The sequence below is a fragment of the Pleurodeles waltl genome, chromosome 7, assembly GCF_031143425.1.
Source record: "Pleurodeles waltl isolate 20211129_DDA chromosome 7, aPleWal1.hap1.20221129, whole genome shotgun sequence".
NCBI classification, from domain to species: Eukaryota; Metazoa; Chordata; class Amphibia; order Caudata; family Salamandridae; genus Pleurodeles; species Pleurodeles waltl.
The window spans coordinates 295608394-295623822 of NC_090446.1; the positions used below are offsets into that span (position 1 = coordinate 295608394).

At 45.4% G+C, this 15429-nt stretch overlaps 1 protein-coding gene across 8 annotated transcripts in view; it reads left to right on the forward strand.

The window, feature by feature from the left end:
* The first annotated feature begins 5297 nt into the window (after positions 1–5297).
* The window catches only part of EPB41L1 (erythrocyte membrane protein band 4.1 like 1), a 458763-nt gene continuing 448631 nt past the window's right edge, over positions 5298–15429 (forward strand). For all 8 annotated transcript variants that reach the window (XM_069243684.1, XM_069243688.1, XM_069243694.1 and 5 more), the window contains exon 1: positions 5298–5624. The gene's annotated coding sequence lies outside the window, so the exon portion shown is untranslated. The remainder of the gene's footprint in view (positions 5625–15429) is intronic.

Genomic DNA, 15429 nt, shown 5'->3' on the forward strand with positions numbered 1-15429 from the left:
GCCCTGACACACATACACTCACCGTCCGTACATGCAGGCCTCAGTCCACCGCCCCCATTTATCTTCCATCCACACCACTCCAAACAGGCATTGCCCATGCAGCATGCTCACAGTGTACTCACCTGTTTGTCTGGAGGACCGTACTGTTGTGTGTACTGGGGGAAGCCCCCACCCACTAGTTTCTCCAACTCCCCCGAAGTGAAGGCAGGGGCCCTTTTCCCAGAAACATGAGCCATCGTCGCTTCCAGACTGAGGTCACAGCAGCACTTGCAGTGTAGGTCCTCTCCTGTTGAAGGTCAGGTATCAAGTGAGTGAACAGACAGAAAATGGCGGTCACGTCCGCAGCGGTGCATACCATCGCTGCCGGCGTACATCGTCATTTGCTCCTCAGACCCATAGGGTCCAATGTTAGCCAATGCAGGATTGTGCCGTGGTCTTCGACCGACTACCACGACGGTGTAAAACGCCAGTGCAGTTACCTTATATACCCTTGTCCCACCTTACAGGTCCGGCAGCCGCCATTTCAGGGGGCCACATAGCATTAATATTAACTGTGCCACACCAATGTAGGCCTTGAATACACACAGTAACAGGCACATTGCGGATTAATAAATGTGTGCAAATGACATGTTCTCATACCTCAGTGTTGGCTGACTCTCTGCTCGCTGTTCTCGTCCACAGGGCATGTCTGCAGGGGCAGGTGATGAAATGGCGGCATCCTCCGGTGTACAGCCGCTGTTGGACCTGTCGACAATGGAAGAGAGACATGTAATAGTCACCTACAGAATTGATCGTGCAACAATCCATGAACTGTGTGCCCAGTTGGAGCCAGACCTGATGTCAGCTATCCGCCATCCCACAGGAATCTCCCTTCTAGTGCAGGTCCTGTCAGTACTCCATTTCCTGGCAAGTGGTTCCTTTCAAACTACAGTGGCCATTGCATCAGGTATGTCCCAGCCAATGTTCTCTGCCCTGCTGAAACACATGCGCTGCTACATCGTGTTCCCTCAGGTGGAGGATTTGATCACAGTGAAAGGTGACTTCTATGCCCTGGGACATATCCCCAACATCATAGGTGCCATTGATGGGACGCATGTGGCCTTGGTACCCCCGCAGGAGTGAACAGGTGTACAGAAACTGGAAGAGCTACCATTCTGTGAATGTGCAGATGGTGTGTTTGGCCGACCAGTACATCTCCCATGTGAATGCCAAATTTTCTGGCTCAGTGCATGACGCTTACATTCTGAGGAATAGCAGCATCCCTTATGTGATGGGGCAACTTCAGAGGCACCGTGTGTGGCTAATAGGTGAGGACAAGGACCCTATACAGTGTGAATAGTTTTCTGGGTATGGGGTTGTCCCTACGGGTTAGTGTGTGTCTAACAGTTGTCCCTCGATATTTGCAGGTGACTCTGGTTACCCCAACCTGTCATGGCTACTGACCCCAGTGAGAAATCCCAGGACAAGGGCACAGGAACTCTACAATGAGGCACATGGGCGAACTAGGAGAGTGATTGAACGCACCTTCGGCCTCCTGTAGGCCAGGTTCCGGTGCCTCCATATGACAGGTGGTTCTCTCTACTACTCACCAAAGAAGGTGTGCCAGATCATTGTGGCCTGCTGTATGCTGCACAACCTGGCTTTGCGACGGCAGGTGCCTTTTCTGCAGGAGGATGGTCCAGCTGGTGGTCTTGTGGCAGCTGTAGAGCCTGTGGACAGTGAAGAAGAGGAGGCAGAAGAAGAGGATATTGATAACAGAAACAACATAATCATGCAATACTTCCAGTGAGACACAGGTAAGAAGATGACACTGCCTCCCACATCTCACACTATTGTTGGAGCTAGCATAAGTCTGTCATTTTCACTCAGTGTATGGACCCTGACTTGTCACTTTGCCTTTCCATTTCACAGATGTGGGTCCCATTTTGTGCCCTCTGCTAAATTTCCTCCAGGCCTACAGCCGTGTTACATCGGTATGTGAACAATTAAACTGACATTGCTATATTCCATGGTTATTGCAATTACACGTTTGTGAAAGCACAGACTAACTCCAGATTGTTTTGTGATTGAAGTGTGTTTATTTCTGTGCAAATAAGTGGAGGGGGTTGTAAAATGGGCAGGGGTGGTGGTGGAGGAATGCCCATGGCAGAGTCCAGTCTATTTGTTTCACAGGTGCATTGTCCAAAGGGGAATAGGAAGTGGAATAATGGCAGTTTAAGGATGGACAGGGTGATAAAGTGGGACAGAAGGGTGACATTCAGGGGGGTCTCATTTCCTGTCGGGATCTTGGCAATGTTCTCTGTCTTGTTCCTGGATCTCAGGGAACATTTGCGGGGTGGTTCTCCACCTGCAGGGGGTGGGGTGCTGGTGTCGTGTTCCTCTGGCGGTGCCTCCTGTCCACTAGCGCCGGCAAAGGTGGAGGGCTGTTTATCGACCAGGCTAGTGTCAGGGGCCCCTTGTTGTGCCACTGTGTCCCTCCTGGTGTTGACAAGGTCTTGCAGCACCCCTACAATGGTGACCAGGGTGTTGTTAATGGACTTCAGGTCCTCCCTGATCCCCAGATAGTGTTCCTCCTGCAGCCGCTGGGTCTCCTGAAACTTGGCCAGTACCGTTGCCATCGTCTCCTGGGAATGATGGTAAGCTCCCATGATGTTGGAGAGGGCCTCGTGGAGAGTGGATTCCCTGGGCCTGTCCTCCCCCTGTCGCACAGCAGTCCTCCCAGTTTCCCTGTTTTCCTGAGCCTCTGTCCCCTGAACCGTGTCCGCACTGCCACTGCCCCCAGGTCCCTGATTTTCTTGGATTGGTGGGTTTGCCTGGGTTCCCTGTAGTGGTGGACACACTGCTGATTGACGTGCCCTGGGGACAGAGGGATGGGCCTGCTGGGTGGGTGCTGTGCTGGTGTTTTCTGAGGGGGGAGGCTCTGTAGTGGCTTGTGCCGGTGTGAGGGGAACCGACTGTCCCGATGTCCCTGATGGGCCGGGCAGGTCATCTTGATCCAGTTGTGCAGAGCTGCTGTCATCACTGTGGGTCTCTTCTGTGGGGGGGACTGGACATGTCTGGTACCTCCTGTCCGGTGACGTTGGGTTGGGGTCCTGCAGTGGTGTAAAGGCATGATTATTGCTTCTGTGTGTGCCATCGTGTGCAATGGGTGAGTGACCCTGTACTCCAGTGCTTGCATTCTTGTCTTGGTCCTTGTGTGATATTTGAGTCGGGGTCTGTGTGGGTATCTGTAGTGGACATGCTTTGGTGATGGGTGTCCATGCTTTGGTGTTGCATGCAGGGCTTGGTGTTGGGATGGGTGGCTTGTGATAGTGGGGCATATGTGAGGTGTTGGAGTGATGGGGATGAGGGTGAGGGTGGGAGTATGTGATGGCATGCAGGTAGGGTGGGGGATATAATAGTAAAGCTTTGACTTACCAGAGTCGAGTCCTCCTGCTACTCCTGCGAGGCCCTCAGGATGCAGTATTGCCAAGACCTGCTCCTCCCATGTTGTTAGTTGTGGGGGAGGAGGTGGTTTTGTTATCGCCAGTTTATCACTGGCCTTTGGTGTGGCGGACTTGTGTGGGTGACTGTATTATGGCGGATTCCGAGCTGTGGGTCGTAATAGCTGTAGTGGAATTCCGCGGTCACAGCGGTATGTTGGCGGTCTTCTGCACGGCGGTAAGCAGCATTTACCGCCAGGGTTGTAATGAGGGCTTTAGTCTCTCTGTACGTCTAGTCAGAGGGCAGACATTACATGTGCCACAAGGAAAGTGGCCAGTGACTGGCGGAAGGTTCCATAGGGTGGTTTGCAAAGGTAGAGCTTGATTACCCGTGGGCGGGTGTGTACCACCAGATCCCTAATATTTGCAGTCCTTTTGAATGCAGAGGTTTCTGAACCTGTGTGCCACCACTCAATAAGATTGCCCATCTTTTATGAATCAATTTCTTCACAGAGTTAGACAAGGGAGTATAGGTAGAGATGCACGTCAACCGGGTCTCTGGCTCCTTCACAGTAGGCATCAAAAGTGCGTCTCTTTGATTGTTGCGTGATTGTTACAAGCCCTCTTGTAAGCAGAGTTAATACCTTGGTGTGGATAGTGTCTATCATACAGCTTGGTCTTGAGGTCATTTGACTGAGTTTGAAAAGTCTGTATAGAACTGCAGTTATGGCGTAGTCTAAGAAACTGGCCAAAAGGTAGATTTGCACACACCTCTAGTTTGTGTTTATTATAAGCACATCCACCATTGCTAACCACATCTCCGGTTAAGCGCTACCTCCTTTTTATAAAGGGGTGGCCCGTCAGGCATTGCAATGCCGGTCTGACGTGGAGCTTTCCCAGTGATGAAGCTTGACATCCTATTAGATGTGTGAGGGCTGTTCTGCTCCTGACTATCAAGTTCCCCTGTATAGTAATTGTTCTACTATTATTTATTTCTCTGTGGAACAGTGTACTTGATTATTGTTATTGGTCTATAAGTTGTGCCATGTCACTGACACTGACCTTCTTCAGAGGCTCACCATATTAAATGTTGACAATCGCTATTGGTTGATGCAGTCATGGGTGGTTGGTGCTCCTGGCGTCTGTTGGTCGTGACGAACAGTGAATGGTAGCAACTCCCGATGTCTGTAGCCTGATATGCCTAGTGCTGTGTGCCAGTGTTCATGCAATGGCAGTGGTAACTGAAGACAGACAATGTTCTCCACTAGACTTCATCCCAAACTGTAGAACATTTAGTGTTAGTGGGTGGCAGTAGCTAACAACTGGTTGTTGGAGGATGTCTGCTGCTCCCTCTGGTCTTCTTGGTGCTTTATTTTTCTGCGATTGGTGTGCCAACACCTCAATTTCCGTTACACAGTAGAGGGTTGCCCTCTGTGGGTTGCTAGGAAGGTACCACCCTCTTGTCCGTGATTGGGTGTTTTTGTAAGCTGCCTAGCTTGACGGCTGTCCAGCTAACTTTTGCGTGTGGTATGCTGTCCAGTTAACTTTTGCGTGTGGTATCTAGCTATTGCACTCATTAACCTGGTACTGCGTGGTCCCGAGAGGCGGCCTCCCTTTGGGTGTCAGTGTCGGGCTGCATGCCGGTCTGTTGCTGGCTCTGTCTTGTTGAGCGGTGGGACCTGCGGGAGCTGCCGATTACAGGATATATCCCTCACCGCAGCACTAGGTGGTGTAAATCGTTGAAGCGCCGGGTTCCCCTTTCTGTAATACAGTAGATCTGTGTGTTTTCTCCTGCTCCTGCTTAGGAGGTTGGTTTAGTCTCTCGTGACGTCTCCTTCGCTCTCTCTCTCTCACTCTGTCATCTCCCTCCCTCCCTCGCCCAGATCCAGCCCTGTTTTCCAGATCAGCCGGATCTTTTCGCCTTGTGGCATCTGGCTTTGATTTATATATTTTTTTTTAAATAGAAGAAAAAAATCACCGCCGAGATTACCATTTTTACGGCAGCCTTTTTACGCCTGGGATTGTTTTCTTTCTGATCGCTGCCATTTATCCACGTTCTCGTGTCTGGGACTGATCAATCGTAGCATCCAGATAGGGGGAGGCTGTGCGGCCGGGAACCCCCTCTCCGTCCCACATGAGGAACAACACCCGGGACCGCTGGATAGCTTGAGGCTGGCGGACTGCCCCGAACCCCTCCCGCAGGTAAGGCCGGTGAAAGCGGCGCCTGGGCCCCTGGTCGGCGGGGGGAGAGGCGCCCGGGTTAGGGGCAGGAGAAGCAGTGGGCGTGAGAGAGGGAGCGTAGGAAGACATGGAAGGGAGAGGTAAGGCGAGGGCGTGGGGGAGGAGGCAGATATGGAGAGAGAGGGAGCAGTCAAGGCAGGGAGAGATGAAAGTACGCACAGGGGGGGAAAGGCGAAGGTGAACAGGGGAGTAGAGAGCAAGAAAAGAAAGTGTAAGAAAATGAGAGGGGCGAGAAAGAGAGAGAAGGAAGACGAAGGGAAGGCGAGTGAGAGGAGGGAAAGTGCGGGGATGAAAGATTTGGTTTAAGAGGTAAGCAAAGAGGAAATAATTAGAGGTGGAATGCAAGAAAGGGGGAACGACATGAGCGGCAGGGGGTGAGGATGATAGAAAGAAGAAGCTAGACTGTGGTGGGTAGAGAATTAATGGGCAGAAGGGACAGAGGCAGGAGAAGTAAAGGGAGGAAAAATGAGAAGATGTAAACCAGGAAGGCATAGAGAGATGGCGGTAGAGAGGAAATAAGGAGAACAGGAAGGGGGACAGATTGCTGTACCGATAGAAGAGGCAGCCTGAGCCAGGAAGACCGGGGAAGGCAGAGGGGATTTGGGTCATATGTGTCAGGAGTGATGGAAGGTCAGACGGCAGGCTGGGGGAGTAATGCGGGCGGGGGGGTGATGTCCAGGTAGAGAAAAAAGAGGATTCTGACAGGAAGAAACAGTGATAAAGGCGGAAGGGAGAGTGCAGTACTCCAGGGCAAGAAAGATATAATGGTACAAAACGGCAGAAGGGTGGGCAGAGCGGTGTCCTTATTTTACATGCCAAGCAGTTGTCACATTGCACATGTCATGTGGTACTTTTAACAGTGCATCTGGCCATCTGACAAGGTTACTGCCATTCTGTTTTTGACATTGGGCACTTCATATGGCACGTGTCAGTACGGCATCGTACCATGTTACACCTTGTACCTGTAGATGCACTTATGACGTCATTCTTTACATGCTTACTACAAGAATGTTTAATTTAAATACACATTTTAAGTCATGGATGTCGTCCAATATCTTCCGCATAGCATTAACCCCACTGCGCCGTGTGCACTCGGTAAAATGCTCAAAAAAACCTATGGCAATCTAGCCTGCACGTGTTCGTATCCTCCGTGCACATTTTAGCGGAGGGCGGCACTATGCCCACTTTACAATACTCAGGCTGTGCCATTCGCAGCATACGTTATAGGGTTCAGTCGCCTTGTGTGTTCCTCAGCTCTCCGCTCCCAGCCCTCCCCCTCCGGGCTTTGCCCGCCACGCCCCTCCAGCTGATCCAAACCCCAGCCAGGTTTGCCATCTTGTGTCTCTGCTTCCCGCTGTGCGCGTGTAAGGTGCATTTCCGTCGTGCGTTCGTGACCGCGGGGCCCTCCCTGAAGCCAGATGTCTCTGTGATTTCATAAACGCTAAATTGCGGGATTATCCCCCATAGACGCGTCTCTCTCCCGGCTCTCTGCTGCCTAAAGTCCCGTCTGACCGCAGCACGCCTCACCAGATTACACACCCTGGGCTATTTGAGGGTGGGGTTACTATTATTTCAGGAGGGGAATTCTTGATCGTGTAATTTTTTGTTTATTTTTTTGTAATTCTTTTTTGCTTGATTTTTTTCTGACAATGCTGGCCTGCGGTAGGGTAGAATGGGGGAGGGTGGAATAAGGGTCAGGCTCTCTTTTTTTATGTCAGCATCATGGGTGGGGTGAGGCACTATGGGCTACTAATCCGTTTCATCACCAACCCCTGCGCGATGTCCCCACTAGAGGGAATGAGTGTTCCTGGGAGGAGGGGTTGCCGCTACAGCGCCCATTGATGGCTGCCGTCAGTGTTCATGCTGCTAGGAGGAGAAATCTCTCTTGCAGATCCCACATTTTGCAAATTTCTTGAGAGAAGGTATTACTTCTAAAACCCAAGAGCTATGCTGTGTTTCTGGGATGATGGCCTGCCGCCACCACCGCACGAAGAACCAAATGTGCAGTGCCACAGGGAAGAGGGTTTGCCCCACTCACGGTGCCTATAGGTTGCAGTGTTTTGCAGACAAGGGATTGTACCAACCCTTAATGATCTGTACAGCGCCCAGTGGACGTGGACTGCTTTTACACACCCTTCCATGAAGGGTTGCTCCTCACAACACGCAGTCTTTGCTGGCATCATACAACGAGGGACTGTTTCTATAGCACCCAGAGCTGGCAGTGTCGCTTTGATGAGGGGTTATCACTACAACACCCTCAGTCTGAAGTGCCCCTCGGAGGAGGGTTAGCAACCACAGCCCCGAGAGTGTGCGGTTCTAATGACATTGCTGCCGATTTTTTGGAGCGCCCAGGCACGTACAGTGGCTGAAAGTGTGTTACCTCTGCTGGTCTGTCCTCCTAGTGTGTATCCCGGCACGTACAAAGTTGCGGGCAGGTGGTGATCACCAGACGTAGGCATTTGACTATAACCATCTACAATGTCGCTCAGTGGAGCAAGGGTCAAGTTGGCCACAGGGAACTGGAAATAGACCTGGTCATTAGCATCGTAGACTTCCCTCAGCACCTGGAAAAACATTCAGACACCAGAATCGTTTCATACATTCTGCAGCAGAAAAACTGAAAATAATTTCTTCTGGACCACAGATCTCATGCAAAGTATTTCTAATATTAATAATCATGAATTGCTAAACGCTTTTCAGATCAAAAAAACATGTTTTAAATAGTAAGTTGTACAAATATCATGACCAGGTCTTTGACGATCTTGACCTGTTAAGCATTTCTCCTAAATTGTCACAGGCTTGTCCTTCACACTACTTCAAGAAGGTCAGGTGAACAATCTGAAAATGACAAAGATTGCATTTATTTTATTTTGCAGTCAAAACCTATGTAAGGGGTGCTTGGCGGGGAGAAGGCATCCAGAGAAGAAGGTTAGTATACATATGCTGCGGTCTGAACACTGGTGGGTGGCTCGTGGATCAAGGATTCTCTAAAAAATGTAGGCGGGCTTGCCAATGCAAGGTGTGGCAGTATTTCCTTAAGAAAACTCCATCCCACCATACTCTTGTTCTTTTATTTTGTTAGAGGTAGTTTCTCCACTCAAAACACATCTCTACAGTTTTCTGCCTCTTTAATTGTTTGATTAAAAAATATATATTTTGCTTAGCTCAGGATTGTTTGGAACAAAATATAATCCTCACTCCTTACTCTTAGATTGCTCACAACACCAGGAATACGCTAATGCGAGCACCATGAAAACTGCTTATATCTACCCTCAAATCAGACGTCCTTGCTGGGACCACCTCTTCCATGAAACACCAAGTCATAGCCACATTTAAGTTAACCAGTAACTAATCCACACAATATAAGTAAGTCACACTCACACCACACACTAGTCTCTGGTACCTTTGTGCTGTTGACCGCTTCCTATTAGTGGGCTATGATTCTGATGTCTTCAAACGAGGGATAGGTTCAATCATATTCCAATTCATAGCAATGGCATGGTTGACCAAAACCAGTCTGAAAGGGGAACAAATATTAGTTTGAACCACTTTTTACATTTGAAGAAGACTTAATAGACAGCTCTGGCAATGTGTTAAATTCTAGATCTCCCACAAGGAATCATACTATGACTGACTACTGTCATATAACCAACTTGGGTTGAATTTTGTTTCAAATAAGTGAATTCTATGGCAATCAAGTTTATTGAACATTTATAAAATATTGCAGGCACCACACAAACGTAATACACCAGCTTTCCCACTCAGGGGGTTAAACAGGTTTTGGACAGATGATCCTTCAATTGAAATATGCAAAATACATTGAAAATGCTATGTGGTATTGAATTCCCAATTTAGATATGAACTGAAACTCATTACCTCCACTTGGAGTAGACACGATAATCTCAGCTAATTGGTAAATTACCTTCTTACAGCAAATGTTTATATCATCAGACATTGGTCTAGGGTATAGTTACTTTAGGTAGCCTATGACTTTAGAGACATGCAGATCTTGTTTTAATTTCACATGTCAGTTTCCTCTTTTCCTGGTTATTACTGGTTGCCTACAGGGGCTGTCTGTCTCAGAAAGGCAATGTTCTTGTTAGGCCAGGGACTGCAAGTAGTCTTTAATATTTTGTTTTTATGAAATAAAGTTGTTCACATCACTGTTTTTAATAATGTAAACATTTTTGTTACCCTTGATGAAGTCTAATCAAAGTTCATTATTCATGAACTGATGAATCCTGAAAATGTCACATTGATTATGAAACTGGATGTACACTTAAAAGATACAATAGAAGTGCTAATAGCTATTGGATAATGGTAGTGATCTAGGAAAATTCAGTTATAGCAATGGCATATGTGGCACTACAGTGGAGTAAATATATTTAAGGATTTATTACTGTGCATTTTCTAATGTACATTTTCTATTTTTTATCTCTATTTTCTTTTTTGCTGGTGTGTAAACTGAATGAAACTTAACAATAATAAGCAAAAATACCACTCTTGAATAACTTATTCATGTTCCATTAAACATGTGAAAGCTACTGGAGCCTTCAATAAGTTCATCATGTGTACTGCTTTAAAAGTAGTTTAATCATGCGGCATCTATTATTGGTTCGAAAAAATGTTTTGTGACACCATTTTGATAATTAACATGGCCCTGTTTCAGTCTTGTAAGTCTGTGAGCTAATCAAATTTTATTTTATTGCTTTTATGATTTCATGCTTTTAGGAGGCCTTTAGGAGTCTGACTTTCTTAGTCCCACTGTAGCCGTTTTAGTAAACAACAACAATCACCCTTGGTTAGTAATTTTCCAATTTCAGAAAGCATATACCTTATAAAACGATTTTTAAAATGCAGCTATCCTAATTTTGACACAACGTTAATCTGATCCTTGTCTAATCCCTAGAAAATGCACTGGTGAGAAAGCAATGTGCATAACCCAGGTGCAAATTTGTTAATACATTATTTAGATTGTCAAGGTGTCTAGCCACTCTCTTCATAGTGCCCAATATAGTCATTACATTTTGTGGTGGCATAACACATTCTACAACACACGCCCTGGAAAATTCAGCCGGAGGTTTATCACTAAATTGACCACTTAGTTGTTCTATAGACTTGTTGTGACTCTACTGACTACATGCTGTGGTTCCATAATAGAAATCAACCTTTAAATTCTGGGGTTCCTCCAGCTACTTTTTCATACATCAGCCTGTTGCACTAAAGAGCGATTTTGGAAGTCTGTGGCACAATGCAGATTATTCACAGATTATATGTGCAATCCAATTTAATAATAGATATGCTAGAAATAATCATAGGGATCACCTGTACGCAGTAAACAGTCTAAGCATGACAATAGCAATAAAACACTTCCCACCACTTTCCTGGGAGTTATCCCTAAACATTTATTTGCAGTCTTGAGTTACACATGTTAGAGTAAATAGACAGCTACTAGGTATCCTATTGTTAATTGTTTGCAAAGGTAAATCCAGCCGGTGTTGTCAATAAGCACACATTTCACCTAAAACGGGATTTATGAATTGGTCCCACCTTATAGATTCCAGCTTGATCCAACTCCAAGCAATGATCAGCATCAATTAAATTCAGCTGAAAGGCTAAAACACAGCACTGTACCAGCTAATCCTATGGCATCATATAAATGATATGCAAATGAGGAAATTACTGCACACCATTCACTGCCTCAAAGGACAGTGTATTGATAATGTTGACTACCCCTCACAGCTCCCATGGTAACAACCAAGGCTTTAGGAGAGATATTCCGCACAACTAGCAGATAGATCCACATTTAATATAGACCAGCAACTGCAATAAAATCACATTGTTGCATCTGGTCTGCATTAGAATTCATGGACAACCAGCATTACTTTTGACTTCTGACTAGGCTCCACCAAACCTTTCTCTGGTGCCTGATCTCTATTTTGGATCACTCTTCAAGGTCTCACTTCTTGTCTGATCTGATAACCTGAATGGATGGCCTAAGCAAACCCTTAAGCTTATGTGGCTGTAGTAGTTCAGGATGTGCTCAACTTAGACGTCACACATTTAATCGAGAAATCCACATACTCCAAGTTGTACAGGTGTGACCTCGTGTTCTCCTTAATACACAATCTTCTTACATCTAGTTACCAATCTCATTTATTCTATGGGAAGGTTTTGGTTTACTCCTATCTTTAACAATATCATTGTTAATGGTGAGCGCATATGCTATCACACCACCATGAGTTCATATACCCATGTGATGTTAATAAGATATATGCTGATGACACATAGCTGCATGTTCACAACACTCTATATCAGGTGATAGGCAGCAATTCCACACTTGCCTTAAACCGATACATGAATGAACTCAATGAAAGCCAGTTTGAATACGCCCTGATCCTTTGTACAATATTCTGAAAATACTTCTTGATTCTGGCCCACAGAGCACTTCTGTATATTATTCTGTGAAATATATTGCAAAACATCAAATAAAATAGGATTTGTGTTACTTTTACAAATCACCTGTTGTCTGGTTCATACGTCCCCTAATCAAAAATCAGAAGTCCTGTTCTCTTGCATCTTGGGGCAAGGATGTAACCCAAGCTACCCCTCCTGATGATTCCCAGGCCACCCTGGTGAAAGCTCACTTGAAAGGGTAGTGAGGCCTGAGTGCCAGGCCACATGTACAGTCAGAGGAGTACCCGAGAAAGTTATGCATTGCAAGCATAGGTCATATTATTTTCTTTCAACCATCAAGTGGCCCCCCTTATCCTTGAACAGAGGTTTAAACCTTAGCATTTTCATCATAAAATACCTAGAATAAGTTATGCTGCTCACTCAAGTGTTTGTTGCATCTGACATCTCTATAATGTTGTGTTTCGAAAGAGTCACTGATTACAAAATCTGAAAAACACTGTCTTACTTCTGTCTCTATTACACTGTCTCTTGCTCTTGGGTGGCACCTTGTTATGTGCATAGAACTATCTATCACTCTCTACTCCTTTCACTTCCTCCTTAACATCCTACCCTCTTATTCCCTTGTCTCCACTTACACATGGTGATGGAGGTGAAGGTTGAGTCTATGAATCATATGTTGTTTGCGGTTGTCTTAGAACGACCACAACAAATGATACAGTTTCTCATCATTACTAAGACATACAGTAGGCTTGATAGATGTGCAAAAGCTACATTTGAAAACGGATACTGAACTAGGTAACACATCTACTTGGATGAAGGCTCCAGCATGAAAGAACTTGACCAGGAGGGATGCAGGCCTGGGAATAGAAGAAGCTGCAGCAGCCATCACACAAACCTATGAGCGAGAACATACTACCAAAGATTACAATTAATCCTAGAGATCTCCCTAATAGCATATAACCAATGTCAACATATAAATCAAGTTGCGATTTCTGTTTTATCTTTATTAGACAGTGACCAAAAATTGAACCAATTGGTAATGAAAGCATGGAAATTACTGCATGTCCGTCAAGTAATTTAAAATACCAGTTTTTCACCAGCTTTCAAGAGAAGCGAAAGCATCGGCCTAATAGAAAACAACAGCAGCTACGGTTTCACAATCCAACTAACAAGACCCAAAGATCCAAATTCATAAATAGTATTGCAATAGGATTCATGGATTTGGGTTAGGAAATCTGTGAATTATTTCCCTCGCTTAATACATATTACACAGAATACATTGTACTGGCTTTCCGCATAAAAACTGCATGTCAGGAAATATTTTGCATACAAAAATCTCATGTAATATTGATGGGAGATTAGCTCGAGCATAAAATGTCTCAATAATTTAATAATTTCTACAAAACACAGATACATTTTCTGTTCAAACCTGTCTCCAGCAGATGACAATTCCGTGAAAAAACACAGAACTGAAAGGAAAAAAATAGGCAAGATAAACAAAAGCAAAAACCCAACAATCAGGAATTATGCAGGATTTCACCCCTTAAAAATACCCCCGACCTCATAAAGGAGACAGATTTAGCTGTTTTATCTGGTTACACTTCAACATACACAGCATTAAATGGACAGAATCGAAGAGAGTATTTAGGGCATATAGAAAAGAAGTAACAGATTGAGCAGAACATAAAAAAACAACTGTGCAAAAAATCTATTTAACAGAAAAAAAGCCAACTATAGTGCAGAAGTATGAGCAGTTATGCACAAAGAACTGAATTCTACAGATGAGAGCCATACAAGAGCAACCCGGGAGAGTCGCTTGACACTAAGGGGCATATTTAAGAGCCCCTAGCACCTCCATGCGCCACATTAGTGTAATTTTTTTACGCTAATGTGGCCCAACAAGGCCAAAACCCCCGTGCCATATTTACAAAGTGGCGCAATGCACGCATTGCTACACTTTGTAACCTTTTGCGCTACATTATGCCTGTGCCTGGCATAATGTCTGCAAGGGGGGCATACCCTCATTAGGGGGGCTGAAAAAATGGCGCAAACAAATTTAAGAGATTTTCTTTGCTTCATTTTTTGCTGCACTTTTAACGCCTGATCAGAGCATGCGTTAAAAGGGGGCACATCATTGATTACAATGGGCCTCAAAGAGCTTTGCAGGATTAGTTTACATTTTTTTTATGCTAATCCTTCAAAACTCCAAACTAGTGTAATTTTTTTATTAGTTTCTTAATTACCACCATGGTGCGCTGCATCTTAGGTACGGCACACACATGGTGGCATTAGGGGGCTGCAAAGGGGACCAAGAAAAGTGGCGCTCCACTGGGTGCAGCACCACTTTTCTTAAACCAGGCCCAAGATGCTTAGCTGCATGCATGTAAAAAGGTAAATGTGAGCTTTGTGATAGTCGATTGGAGACTGCCTCACAATAGGTTTCTGGGTAACAAGTAATCATGGCAGAATAATGGTAAACCAGCAGACGCAAAAAAGAAACATCTGTCATCCACCGACAATTATTTCGACATTGTAACATAACAGTATCGGACAGACAAAGGAATCCCGGCCTCACCAGTGCTGTAGAAAACTAAGAAGTTGCAACAACATAGAACATTCCAATCCCAAATGACAACAAATGTCGCAGTACAACAGACACTCTGAAATGGCGCACCCTGTCCTGTGAACAGAAGGCCACTGCATTACGAAACTCCTGAAGATGAATACACTGTGGAAAAGGCAACAGTACCAGTAAGTGTAGCTGGAATGAGATTATTCAAATGTAGGTTCCATGACTATTCAGATAGGCTGCCTAAAGTGGTGACAACATAAAAAGTTCAGAGAAAAGGTATCTCTGGTACAATGAATGCAATTATAGCGAACATGATGCACATTTGAGAGAAAAAAGAAACACATTTTCCAAACAAGAAGTGACTCTGCAAGGAAGCCAGTCTTGCCTGGAATGTACTCCTAGATACAACAATCCCTGGGTAAATGGTCCTGGCCTGTACTGTGTCACACAGCCAGAAACCGCAGAGAATTTGTTACTTTAACAAATAAAATGAGTCATGAAATAAACAAGCACATTCGTCTGAAAAAAAGGAAAGTCACTTTGTTGTCAATGTTATTGGCGAGCGGGCACATGTTACCACTCACTAAGGCATTTTTATGCCATCGTCACCTATGTAGCATGGCCTGAGCAGCAGGGAGTAAGCGGAATACAATACTAACTCCTCGAAAGGATGCACACATCACACCACAGGCTCTTTACGAGGCTCTATTTGTTATACCAGGAATCAAGGCGTTTCCATAAGCTGTGGAGTTATGCAAGTATGTCTTAGGCAGAAAC